This window comes from Manis javanica, chromosome 5 (genome assembly GCF_040802235.1).
Source record: "Manis javanica isolate MJ-LG chromosome 5, MJ_LKY, whole genome shotgun sequence".
NCBI classification, from domain to species: Eukaryota; Metazoa; Chordata; class Mammalia; order Pholidota; family Manidae; genus Manis; species Manis javanica.
The window spans coordinates 59,141,021-59,154,840 of NC_133160.1; positions in this window are offsets into that span (position 1 = coordinate 59,141,021).

Consider the following 13,820-nt stretch of genomic DNA (forward strand, 5'->3'; position numbering starts at 1 on the left):
CTAAAAACCACAACATGAACTAAAAAGACTTATGTAATTGGACTTTACCAAATTCTACCAGTCTTTAACTCTACCCATGTCTTGCTTTATTCTCCCACAGTACTAGAAACATTATAGGTGCTCAATAAGTATATACTGAGTCAATGAAGTGAAAATATGGGTGAAAATATCATCACGGATAGTTATCTTGAAGGAATATTAATCCTGAATGTCTTGATTTTAAATTAAATTAATTCTCATTGCCTATAGAGGTCATAGCATTATTTTAACTATAAATGGCTCATTTTCTTACAGTTACCAAGAGAAAAATGTAGGGTGAAGGCCAGCAGAGGTGTACATGGGTGACACATCAATAACAATGTTGTATTCAGCAGTGAGGACCAGAAGCGTGGAGGTTTTCCAGGAACTAAAGGGATGTACCCATAGATTTGGTCAAGGATCCCAGTGTGGTGGTTTCAGCCCCCAAACCAGAAAGCATTATTTATTTTTCCTTTTTTATTGTTGCCAAGGTTTGCCAGGATCATTGTCACCTGCACATGATTAAAGAACCAAGGAGGGCAATTTCTTTTTTCTTCCCATTTAACTCTAGCCTTCTTGGCACAGGGCCTCCAGTCCTTCCTAGGGAGTCAAGGACGTAGGCTGAATCTCTATTCCAGTTTATTTCTGAACGTTGGACTGCTGAGATCTGGACAAAGACTGGCAGATCCCTCTAACCCCCAACCAGGCCCATGGGAGGAATGGACGGAACAGAACCCTTGTCAGTTTTAAGAGCTGCGCATCAAGATACAGCCACGCATCTTCAGGGTTGGAGCAAGGAGATCACATGGCTGGTGGAGCAGCCAGCAGGAGTGGACAGCGGTTTTCCTGCAGGACTCTAAAGGGCTGTGGCTGCTCTTGGTGTCCCTTTCTCGGCAGCCTCTGTTTTCTGGGCATTCTGAGGACGGGCTTTGTAGTGATGTGCCCCACATGGCACCACTTTCCCTTATTAGCTTAAGCAAGAGAGCTCCTGAGAAGATTTAACTAAATCTGTAAATTCTTTTTGGTACCATGTTGGGAGCTGGTAGGAACCGCCAGCTTGATGACACAGTCCGGGCAGTCGGATGGAAGGGACCGCACAGCTGCCTTCCCAGAGGAGCAACCCCGATATCCCTCTTGCTCAAAATGTCCCTCCTAATAAATTTGCTTATTTTGGTTTCAATTCAAGCTGCCCCTTCAGGGAAGAGGCTACATCCAATTCTCCCTGAAAATTTTAGGTACTGGCCCTAAGGGAAGTTGGAAAATACCACTACTGCCCCTGTGACCACCCCTGATGATGGGAAAGTGAGACCCCATGAGAACTGAACCCAAGTTTATTGGAAAAAGATACAGGAAATTTATGTGGGTCGAGGTTCTTTCCCCGCCCCTATGTGGCCTCCAAATAACATATCCAATGATTAATAGTGACAGGTGGGTACAGAGAACAAATGATATTCTGTGGTTAGCCAGCCAGAGAACAACCTGGCAAACTATAAAACAAATGAGAACAGGGCATTACCTAACTCCAGATCAGAAAAATCTTCATTGTAAGTCTTACTGAAAATGGGTCCAAGGCACAGTCCATAAAATTTGTCCCTGCCTGCCAAAAAATCATTGTGTTCTTTTAGAGAGAGCTTCCTTCTTTCCTACTGAAGATGAAGAATGGAAGTATAGCTATGAAGTAATGAGGACCTTACATAAAACCAATAGAATAGTGAACTTTAGATAGTCATCTGTGAAGAAACCAAGAGTCTGGCACCTACCTAACCTCTGTGAGATTTTCTGGCTGCAATAACTAAAAACCAAGCTTACTTAGAAACAAGTTAACTGCTAAGACCTGCCAAATGATGTAAACTCATTCTCCAAACTCATGTAACCATGCTATGTGTTGGTTTTAATTATATGATTAATATCTGTACTTTACTGTATTTAATCAAAGAGTATATAATCAAGCTGCTACTTTTCATTAAAGGCCAGGCCAGGCTCAGCTTTTGCTAGTGTCTGTGTCCTCACTCATTCATCCAGTCGCCGACCCTGTTCATCCTTCAGGGACTCCTGGACTCTCTGGAGCTGTGCCACTGACTCTGGCAGTGCCACGGGGCAAATCAATCCTGAAAGGCTCTAAACTCTTGTTTTCTTTTTTAATTTCAATAACTTGCTGCTCTGCTTGATTTTGGTCAGCATCAGGGAGCTACTTAGAGTTACTCAGCTTCCCCATCCATTTCTAGTCCTATCGTTGGAAGGCCACACACAGTGGGCAGGGAGCTGTTTTCCTAGATTTTTAAAGTCCCATTGTTGTATCTCTAGTCTGACATAAGTGAGCTCACCCAAGAGTAAGGGTAAAAGAGAAGGACCAAGATCACCCTTTGAAACAAAAACCACATACCTCAACAACCTAGCACACTCCAAAAACACTGCACTTACTCTGTGAGCATCTCCTGATCCACTGGCATGGCCACCAAAAAGCCCCAGCAGCTACTCCAGTACTTTTGAAAACTCATTAGTGAAGTGCTCCTGAGACCCTCAGACACTTCCCAAAACTCACTGAAGTGCTCTTGAGACCGTCAGACTCTTGCAAATGATCCAGTAGCTCCCATGTAGAAAGTACTAGACTCACAAGTGTTCTGTGGGATTTCCAGGCTGTTTGCTCTTCACAACAGCATTGTGCTTAATCAACTACCACCCTGCTCCCTAAGCTGGTTTGTTAGGAACTCATTTGAGCAAGGAAGAAAGTTAAGGTGCCAGGTGTCAGAGTAGGGGATGAAAACTTCAAGTTAAAATGCAAGTAAGAATAAGGACTTAAATTACTTACTGCTATAGTGTAACAAAATTGCCTGCTGACATTTTCCCACAGGGGAACAGTACACCCATGGCAAGTCATGTGAATGAGCAGAGACCTGAGAGGCATCTCCCTGACAAGGGAGTCCTAAACAAAAGGCTTCTGCAGTTTTATGGACCCAGGAGCCAGGGGGATGAAAAGGGACAGTGCTAGGAAGGGAAAAGTACTGGTTACTGAAAGTGGCTCTGCAAATTTATTTGAGTTTTGCTGATATTCTTGGATTTATAAATTTATGTATTCTAGCAGTTGAAGGTAATTTTCAACTACTGTTTTTTCAAATGTTTTTCTGCCTCACTTTTTTCTCCTGAGATTTCAGTTACCCAGTACTTCAAAGATCTCCTACCCCTGGTCCATAAAGAAGCCTGAAGAAGATCTTGGCTGAAAGACCTAGATAAAGGAATCTAGGAATGAAGGCTCCTTGGTTAGAAATGCAAAGGCATAAGAGCATGGCTGGCCAGAGGAGCCCAAGTTACTGTTTCCCCCAAGAAACCAGCCAGGTTAAGCCTCTGTTATCTACGATCTGGACTGAAAAATCACTCCTACATTGTTGGCCAGGAGCCAGATTCCTCAAGGGATAGAGACAATCAATTCTAGAACATACTCAATCTGACTTCTGTGCCAGGATGCTAACACTACAATGCCTTTCCTCCATGTTACATCCTATTTGGGAGTAAAAAGTACTTACAATGTTTTCTTTTGATCTTTGGTTCTTAGTTATGTAAGTTGTGACCAAGAGTGGTTTTTCTGTAAGTTTATCCCTTATGAGTTTTGCTTATATTCTTGAATTTATGAATTTATGTCTTTTACAGTTTGAAGTTGTGGTAGGGAGATCCAGTCCAGTGAGGGCCCCCTATGTGCTGGGTGAGACCTTAAGCCTAGAGAGGGTTCTTGTCTCTGGGCAAGAAAGAATTCATGAGCAGGTGGAACAGATGCAAGCAAACAGGAATTTATTAAGCAAAAGTACACCTTAAAGGAGGGAGTGCAGACATGCTTCAGAGGTCAGTTGCCCTCAGGTGTGGTTTGTGGTTTAAAAAAGGCCTAAATGATGTATATTGGTGGATATAGGAGTGTGTAATTTGCCTAATGGATTGGATTGTGTATGCCTGGTGAGGGAAAGAGAAAATGTTACCTCTTAGACAGGAAATGACTTGGTAGGCAGACCATGAGACTTTATGTTTGATATGTTCTGGTCTGCAAGCATCGTGCTGTATTGTACTTTTTGTTTTGAACCCTGAGCATCCTGTTACTTTATACTTCTTAAGCATACTGTTATTCCACACCTTCTGATTTGAACCCTGAGTCATTCTGCTCCCTATTTTAGCCTGCCTCAAAAGTAATTTTCAATTATTATTTTGAATATATTTCTGCCTCATTTTCTTTTTCTTTTTCCCTTCCAAGATTTCAGTTACCCACATTTAGACCTTTAACACTGACCACCAGATCCATGGAAATTTGTTCATTAAATGTCCAGTTTTTCTTTCTTAAGAGGATAATTTTCATTCATCTATTTTCATGTTCACTTATTCTTTTATATTTCAACTCTTTTCTGCCACTTAATCTATCTAGAGGATTTTTTTTTATTTAAGATACTGATTTTAGAGTTTAATAATTTCCTTTTAGTTCTTTTCAATATTTTCTATTTCTCTGGGGTTTCCTATCTTTTTTACTTATGTCAAGAGTAAATTCCTTTAACTTACTGACCACAGTTATAACAGCTGCTTTAAAATACTTGTTTTATAATTCCACTATCTGGGCCATCATAGAGTGAACTATCTTGGTGGTCTTTTCCTTTGTGAACATTTTCATATTTCTTTGTAGGTTGACTAATTTTGAACTATACTGTGGACATTATAAATGTACTGTCCTGTAGATTTTTGCTTCTACTATATTCCTTTCAAGACTATGGATATATTTATTTTACTAGGCAATTAACTTATTGGACTAAGTTGCAAATTCTTTCTTGCCTACCATGAATGACAGTTCAAATCTCAATTCAGATTGACTTAGTTTACCTTTTCAGTCCATGGTTCAAATGTCAGTTTATGACCTGGGTAGAATTTATACATGTATTTTATTGTTATCTTTCTCGGGCTTTCTCCTTTCCATGAACCCTCCTCCAAGACTGTCTAGAATTCTGTGTTGCCTTCACCCCTTCCCCTGATGATGGAAACCAAAAGCCAGAAAGTTTGTGGCAGGGAAAAGCCAGAGAAATTAGAAGCTCATCCGAAATTGCTTGCTTTCTCTATGAATAATCTGTCCTTTAAATTTTGCCTGTTTTGTTCATTCTCCAGAGCCTTCTGGTAGTTTCTGTTTGTTTATTTTGTTTCTTATCAGTATTTGTTTAATAACTATGATTACAATATCTTCAGGAGCGTCAATCTATTACTCCTTCATAAAGGAATTAGTAACCCAGACTTTAATTCCAATACATTTGCTGCTATTTAGAAAATAGATTGTTATGGGGTTACTGAAATAGGTCAACTAATAGAAGGTCGTAACTTGAAATAGATTAGTGATTGAGAATATGTTAGATTTTAATTATATGTCTAAGGTAGGGTAATATTTAAAACCATGGCACCAGATATCAAAAAGGAGAACAGATAGAGAAACTGAAGGCTGGTGGACAAACACCCAGTTATGGCCATATTTAGAGATCAAGAATAAAAATGATACAAACCAGAAGACTGAGACAGAAATTACAGTGGAGGAGGGAGGTGTAGAAGATTGTACGACAGAAGCCAAGTGAACACGATGCTTAATGAAGGTAGACTGAGACATTTGTTAATAGTTGTCAAATATGAAAGTTTAGAATTGATCACTGGACAGGATACTGTTAGCAGGAGACTTTGACAAGAGTAATATTTTAGAAACAAAATGATGTGAGAAACTAGACCTAGAATGAAGGCACCTCCTTTTTGGGCATGTTCCTTTCCTTTAATCAAGGAAACTTCATCTTTTTTATTTCTTTTTTTTTTTTTTAAGGGCATGTCCAACTTTCACTTATCTGTAACTCTACTTGGCCTACTCTCTTGAGTAGAAGGCCTCAGCATACATTTGAAGTTTTTATAAAGTACAGGTTAAACAAAATGTTACGTCTTCCATAAAATTTACTGCAATCTTTCTTATTCAGTGAACTTTTCCCCTTTTTTAAGCATCAATGGCATATAAAAATCCCATTCTCAGACTATCACTTTGTACTTTGTATTTGCAAACTAAGGATCATGGCTGTATTATTTTCAAATTCCAGTCCCCAATAGGACCAGACAAGACACTGTTTGCTAAATATATTTAACATTCAATTCATACATTAATATTTAGCCACTCAATAGAAGTAAAATCTACAGAGAACCTGAGTGAGATCAGAATTTATGTTAACTCTAAACTTCCTGTTAAACTTTTCACATAAGCAAAAAGCTTAGAGTTGTTATCAAAAAATTTGTTCAGAAACAGTAAAACTGAGGCCTAATTCCTGAATATAGTTAATAGATATTGTCCCAATTGATACATACTTCACAAAAGAGAAAATATATTTAGACATCTTTTTAACTTAACCCAGGTTTATTTCTCCATGTACTTTTTCTGTACTACTATGAAAATAAGAAAATAATAGTGAAAGAAATGGGTAATTTGATCAAATGTTCCCAATTCCTTAGATTGTGGTAATACAATGCACAATTCTGAATAATTTCCATAAATATGGATTCAGATACTGAACTTCTATGCTCTCTGAGCTGGAAGATTTTTGGGAAAAGACCAACCCTTCTAGTTCACTCCAGTATTACACAAAGATTAAGAAATGTTAAGGTCACAAATTTTAATGTATAAGTTTGCTAAAGAAGAAAAGGAAATAAACACTTTAGAGAAACTGTTTATGTATAGGCAAATATACTCAGCAATTAAAACCCTCTACATTCATTTAAATTGTGTATCATTTATTTGCAAATTAATCATGATGGGTCAAGTTAGTCATGAATAAGAATGAGTAATGATTATATATGAAATAATTTTTACATAAAAGTATAATTCCATCACAGTCTTATGTCAGAATTGGACCAGCAGCATTTAACATATTTAACTTAACACTGTGAATCTGTATCATGATAGCAAGGGTCAAAATTGCTTTTATCCAAGTTATTTTTGAAGCCACATAGTCTGGTTCTATCAAATATGTGCAATAATAACTTTCAGTCACATCTAATAAAAATAGTTGATTAATCATAGAACTGTTAAACTCAACTGGAAACCATAAATCAATTTGAGATAGGTGAGTTTTGTCCGCACTAGTTTGTTTTCCCTAAACACTCCTGGAGTCTTGCTTCACGAAGGCAGGATGAATTACTTGGCAAGAGTTTAGCATTGATTTGTCCATATTTCTTGACTAGGGAGAGTTAATCTACTGAAAGTTTGTAAGCGTAAGGGGTACAGGAATTATATTGCTTCAGTTGAAATCCTGGTTCTACCACTTACAGTATGATTTTGAGCAAATAAACACTTTTTTGTCATCACTGAAAGAGGGAAGATAATACCAACACCTACATTATAAAGTTTTAGTGATGTTTAAAATAGTGAATATATTTAAAATGCTTAAGAAAACTGCTTCCAGGTAGCAGATAGCCTAGCCAGCTGACAAGGTGTTTGGAAAAGTAAAACATTGGAAGGTGAGTGACCAGAGGTATGTGGTTGGAGTGTAAGCATGGAAAGTGGAGATTTTTGTGTGACATATTAATTCCCATTAGAAAACATCTAACACTGAAAAGGCATAAACAACCAAATAGAAAAATGACTCACTTTTCAAAGCCTGCCTTTGTCATTAGTCATCCCAGGACTGGCCAGAGGGCATGTGGATATTGTAGTCACAGTAGTAGAGAAGGAGGCTATAGATAAATGCAACAAGGTATCCTACTTACCAAGTCTGTTTATCTGCTATCAATTCTGATCATCCAATTAACCCACACAGAGACTTCTATCTCCCAGAAGAACCACATATCATACCATTCTAACAGAAACCCTTACTCACTATGTTACCAGATAGAAACCTAAATATATCTTAATCCACTCACTCTTCTTGTTGCTATTCTTACAGTGTAAATTCATTCTGAATATTGTGAGGCTAAAATTTCCACCCTTATTTCAGTCATAAGAGATTCTAATCATTATTCCCTTCCCTTTTATGTTTTGAAACTCCATCTCTCGATTATCGCCATTTCATCTGCATGTAAACAATAATTTCAATAATAAACCCTCAGTAACCCCTCAAATGCTCTACTCATATGTTTGCTTGTATTCAAGCTTCATTTTTAACCTTTCTTTCACTCCTCAGAACAATATAATCTGGGTTTTGTGACATTTCTCTGAAACAGCTCTTAATCTCATCTGAGACCTGCATTCTGCTAAAAACAAGGAGTATTTTTCAGTCACTGTCTTATCTTCAAACTGAAGAATCAGTTACCTGTATGAACTCTCATCTTGCTGGTTCCAGCACCTCAACTTGAATGTATTCAAAGTTTAACCCTCAGGATCTTCTTCAAAGCCAGCTGTTTTCCATTTTTTGCCTCCCTTGATAAATGATGTCACCTTCCATTCTATCATATAATAAGTCAGTAATATAAGACTTTGCTTTAATATCTTATACTCTGACCATTTTCTGTTGAGCCCCAGTCCATTGGCTTTAACTTTTATCACTTAGTTTGCTCTCTGCTCAGAATCTTCATTGCATTATCCTTTTAAAATTAATCTTCAGGTTTTGCCACTACATCAGCCTCCTAACTTAATTTCTTTCATCTTCTCCAGCTTTCCTCCAATCTATAACCATACTGCAGCAAATAGGATTTTATCAAAATACAAATCTGATAATGCCATTCTATCCCTTTCTGATAAAATTCACCACAGTATATTTCCATTTATCTTTGAGCTGAAGAATAACATTAAAGTGACTAGCAAGGTCCTGTAAGTTTGCCCTTTGGCCTCTCCTTCCTCCTTTCACGCTTTCCTCCACCTCGATATCACCCTGCCCTTCCTGCAATTCCTCAGCAGGCCATGCCACCACTTTACACAGGTGGTTTTATTCATTGTTTCAGGTCAAAATGTTTGTACCTTTTTTCCTCATTAAAAATATATTTGGAAATAATGAGTAGTGTGAATGACTTAAAATACAGCTTAGTGGGAAAAGTATCAGAGTTCAAAAGCCAAGCCAAAATTGTGAATCAAGCACTGCAAAAGAACAAAAAAGGATACTTTGATACTGGGGTTTCTATGCAGGAAGAGGAAGGGTCACAGTTGGACAAGAGATTAGGACACATTTGGAGATGATGGATAATTTAAAAAATTATGAACATTGGGCACATAGCATTTCATACTTTCTATTTAAAGCCAAGCATATATTTGAGGCAGCTGTTAGTGGGACAGGCCGATAGAGCTCAAAGCCCCTGTAAGTCTCAAGGCCCCCTGGTGAGTTGCAGTCAGGAGGGACCTAGGGTCAAGTCTTCACAGTAAACAAAGAAGCCATGACCTGGATATCTGGAAAATTCAGCCTGAAAAACAAAGCAGTTTTTTTATTTGAACTCATCTCAGCCGGAGCTACAAGCCCTCTGCTCCCCAACCTCCTCTCCACCAAGCATGTAAATTTCTCTACACTTTTAAACCCTAGACACTGCAGCTCTGATGGCATCCTCCTGGGGCTCCTCTTTATTAGCAAGATATATTTTCTTTTCACTCCTCATTAAAAACTTTGCTTGTTGCTCTACATTATTATCTGCTGGCTTTGTTTCTCTTCACCTCTGAGACACGATCCTGGGTAAAACAGTATCTCAGCTGGTAACATATTTTAGGAACCCATTCATTTTCAACATTTTATTTTATAGTTCTTCTCTAAACATACTTTAATTCTTTCAATGTGATTATTTAACTATTCACTTACCATTGATAACCATTACTCACTTGATAGAATCTAGACAAAATATCAAGTCAACTTCCATGGAATAGTATCTTGTGCCTGTTGATAAACTTTCATTTCCTCAACATCAAGAGATTACTCTTCAGTGTGTATAATCATTCATACTGGTAGCTAATACCAACAATAGAAGTCCATATACAGTATGACAAAATCTGTACAGATAGTACTAGTATATTTAGTGAAATTGTAGCCTATTTCAAAAACGTATTCTGAGCTGTTACAAATACTGAAGATACATACATATACATGCCAAAACTCATGCTGTCCACTCTTGTGGTGATACCTATCAGAAAAATTACTTTGTCCCCCTATTTATAGGAAGCATACCTAATAAAAAGAATATTTGTGAATAGATTATATATTTTTCAATTTAATCTTAAATTAGTAATTTTAAAAATTATTTCAGATTTTCACTTACTATTTAATCCTGAAGATGAAGCTGCATTTTTTTACATATTCTGGGAAAATGCATTAACCTTAAGTAGGCACCCTTGACTCATTCAGCCAACAATGGCCATTATCTGAACATGTTTTGTACAGTTCTCTTATTTTTCTGTAGAAACACAAGATACAGATTTCTCTTAATTTTTCTGATTTTAAATGGCAACAATTTGATTTTAACATGGCCCAAAATTATATATACAAAGTGTATTTATCCACAAATGAAGTATAATATATTATATATACAAGTATTATATAAAATGAACATATGAATATACACAAAATGCAATGTAATAAATTTAAAACATCCTTGTATATTTACACAGTCAAAAACTAGAACATTATCAAAATATCTGATGCCTCCAGTATGCTGTTCTCCATCTGTTACCAAATAAAAAGTTTTTTTTATTATAGGAAGCGTATGTAGTTCAAACGGAATTTACATTTATTTGCACTAAATTACACAGATTTTATTTCATTGGTGACATTGATTTCCCTTGTCTTCAGAAGTCCTGTGCTATTCAAAGGCAATAATGTGACAAACACAGTACAAATAATTATGTGGCGAATTTTATAAGCACTGACTTTGGAAATAATTTTCAGAGATTATGCCTATATATTAGTCAAATAAAAATGTTTAAAAAAATAGATTAAAATAGGGACATTTTCTCATTCATTGATCAAACTGCCATAAAAACATCTTATTTCACTGATTTCTTTTTTATTCTCTTGAACAGAGATTACCTATTGGGATTTCCTATTTGCTCTAGGATAAACGTGATGAAAAGCAGCTTTCAGAGAGATTAAAGGTGAGGAGAGCTTGGAGAGTGGCTCTTCAGGGGACCAGACTGAACTGTGTCTCACTGTTTTACCTGGCATAATAGCCAAAAGGAGTCGTGACGCCACTGAGGCGGCAACTGCAGCACAGCATTAGTGGCATTGCCCCAGCAGGTAGTCATGCATCAGTATTGCTAGAGAAATGGGAATGAAGCAAGAGCCTAAGACCTAAGAATGCAAGTGCAATGGTAGTTGTGATTTAATTTCCACTTTGCTGCACTTTGGGGAGCAAAACTGTAGCCAACATTTGCTTTAGAACTTTTCATTTTGTCAGTTTCGACTGTGTATTCAGAGGCATTATCATCAGAAAATGTTTTCTAAAATAAATATAAAATTCTATATGTACAGCAAATTTACTACAGGTATACCATTTACATACCCACTGTCTGGAAATAATTGTGTAGTGAAATCAAGGAATTTCCCGTACTTTTCAATGCCGAGTTGTTTTATTTCCTTTTTTTCCATTTGTTGCATTATCAAAGCAGTATCAATAATGTTTATTCACATATTTGTTTTACAATTAAATTGTACATAGACAACTTGGTTAGACTTAACTTCCTAAAAAATGCATTAAGTACTACATAAGACAAAAATTACCAATATCCTTGAATGTTTACTAATTTTTGGTACTCATGTGATTCACCTACAGTTCACAACTTCAGTCAGTGAAATTTCTTTATATAAGCTTTACTGCAAAACCTTGAATTGAGATAACAACAATATGGTTTATAGAAAAAAATAATTGGAATATTATGCATTAAGAGCACTTATGGCTTCAAATAAATCTAAATATTGTAATTAATCTAAACAGCCAGGAAATAGCCTGAAACCTTCTTCATTGTGTTGTAATGTTTTATGAAGAATTTTATATTCCATGTGTTATAATGTCATATCCTTTTGATATCAATTTGGAAGGGGGACAGGAAACAGTTCATGAATTTAGAGTGTGTTATAATATACTACCTACAAGACATCTCATAAAACTCCTTCTTATGTCAGAAGGGTAAATCAGTTCTGTTTTATGATACATTTACTGGTGGTACCAAATTCTATTGCTTAATTCATATGCTTTTCACAATAGTTTTTAGAACCTCTTGTACAAAATTTAGCAATATGTCATGTAATATTCATGAATTGTTTCCTGATTGCTTTAGCAAATGTACAATTTAAAACTATGCATTAAGGACATAATATTTTTTTCTGTGTATGTAACTGTATCAAATATTACAGAAACTGCAGTAGACTTTTAAATATTTGTGTTACATTGAAATAAGTTGAAGAATAGTCATGGCTTAAAACTGCATCCCAGATTATTGATTAAAATAAAGTGAAGGACATAATGGTCACCAATATTTGTTTTTGTATGCTTTTAAAAAAACTTTATCTAATCATATTATAATGGAATAGTCTATCAAATCAAACTATTTTGGCAATAGATGTAAGAAGCGAAGAATTGTAATAAATCCTCAAATTATTGGATAAAATATAAAATATTTCAAAAGTATAAAAGCATCTTGCCCATTAATGTATTTCAGAATTTTACATTTTGCATATCATGTAATCTTTATATTGGCATTGGGGCTGCTACCTATTATTATTTCTCATTAAATATATACATATTCTTTCCAAGGGGCAATAATGAAGTCTGCCCATGTTAGTTTGAGTTGACAAAGCTTTTGCTCAAATTTGCTATCAAATGAATTACAAACTTTCAGTTTTAAGCATTTTTCTATTTCAGATTTACAAATAATACTATCAGAATTAAATTGGATTGTACAGAACAGAAACAGTGGAAAAATAAATAAAAAGCAGAATTTACTGTGATGAATAGGAAAGGATTATGAAAACTAAAGAGCCATGCTTCAAAGGACAGCAAGGAGGGAATCTTAGACTTAGGTGCATTTTAAGTGAATTTATGTAGCTATACTAAAAAGCATCCCTTGTATCTCAATTAAAAATCCAGCGAGAGAGTTCAAATTGTCACATAAAAATAGAGTGCACTCAAAAAAATTTTCCAGCTTTTGGTAATCTACCAGACCTAAAAATAATTGTAGACTTCCATTTCACCTACAACTATTATATTTGGGGGATTAATGTATATATATTTCTAAAAGGAAACAGTGATTGTTTATTTCAGAACCATAATCCATAATCTGGTGAATGTATTCCTGCTTCTTTTATGGAACCATGAAATTTATTTCTGAATGACATTTTGTGGATGATATATCAGTAACCAGAAACATATTTGGGAAACAAATTTGTAATGTAAGGAAATAAGCAAACAACATGTTGTATTATCTTTATGATGTGGAAGTTCACTATAACTTGTTTTCTTAATGACTAAACTTGAGGGAACTGAGTTTTACATTTACTGTGGTCTAAAATCAGTCCTGAGTGTAAGTAAATTACTTGTCAAAAGCACAGAGGAATAACTACTAGTCTAAGCTTCTGGTATAAATCATTACTAATATAACTACCAGCATAACAGAAAGATAAAGACTATCTCATTATATGCAGTGTAATTGATTATACTTAGAAACATCTGTATATTAGTTCAGAATGGACTATTAGCAAAATAGATTTTAGAGAGAAACAGTTAGTAGGTAAAGATGCAAAGAGAGATGGTTCATAAGAATGATTCATTTTAAAAAGAAATGTTAGATAATTCATTAGAATGAAGATCAGAACTTGCCAAATAGTTCATATTACTTGACATCAATTGATGATGATTTCTAA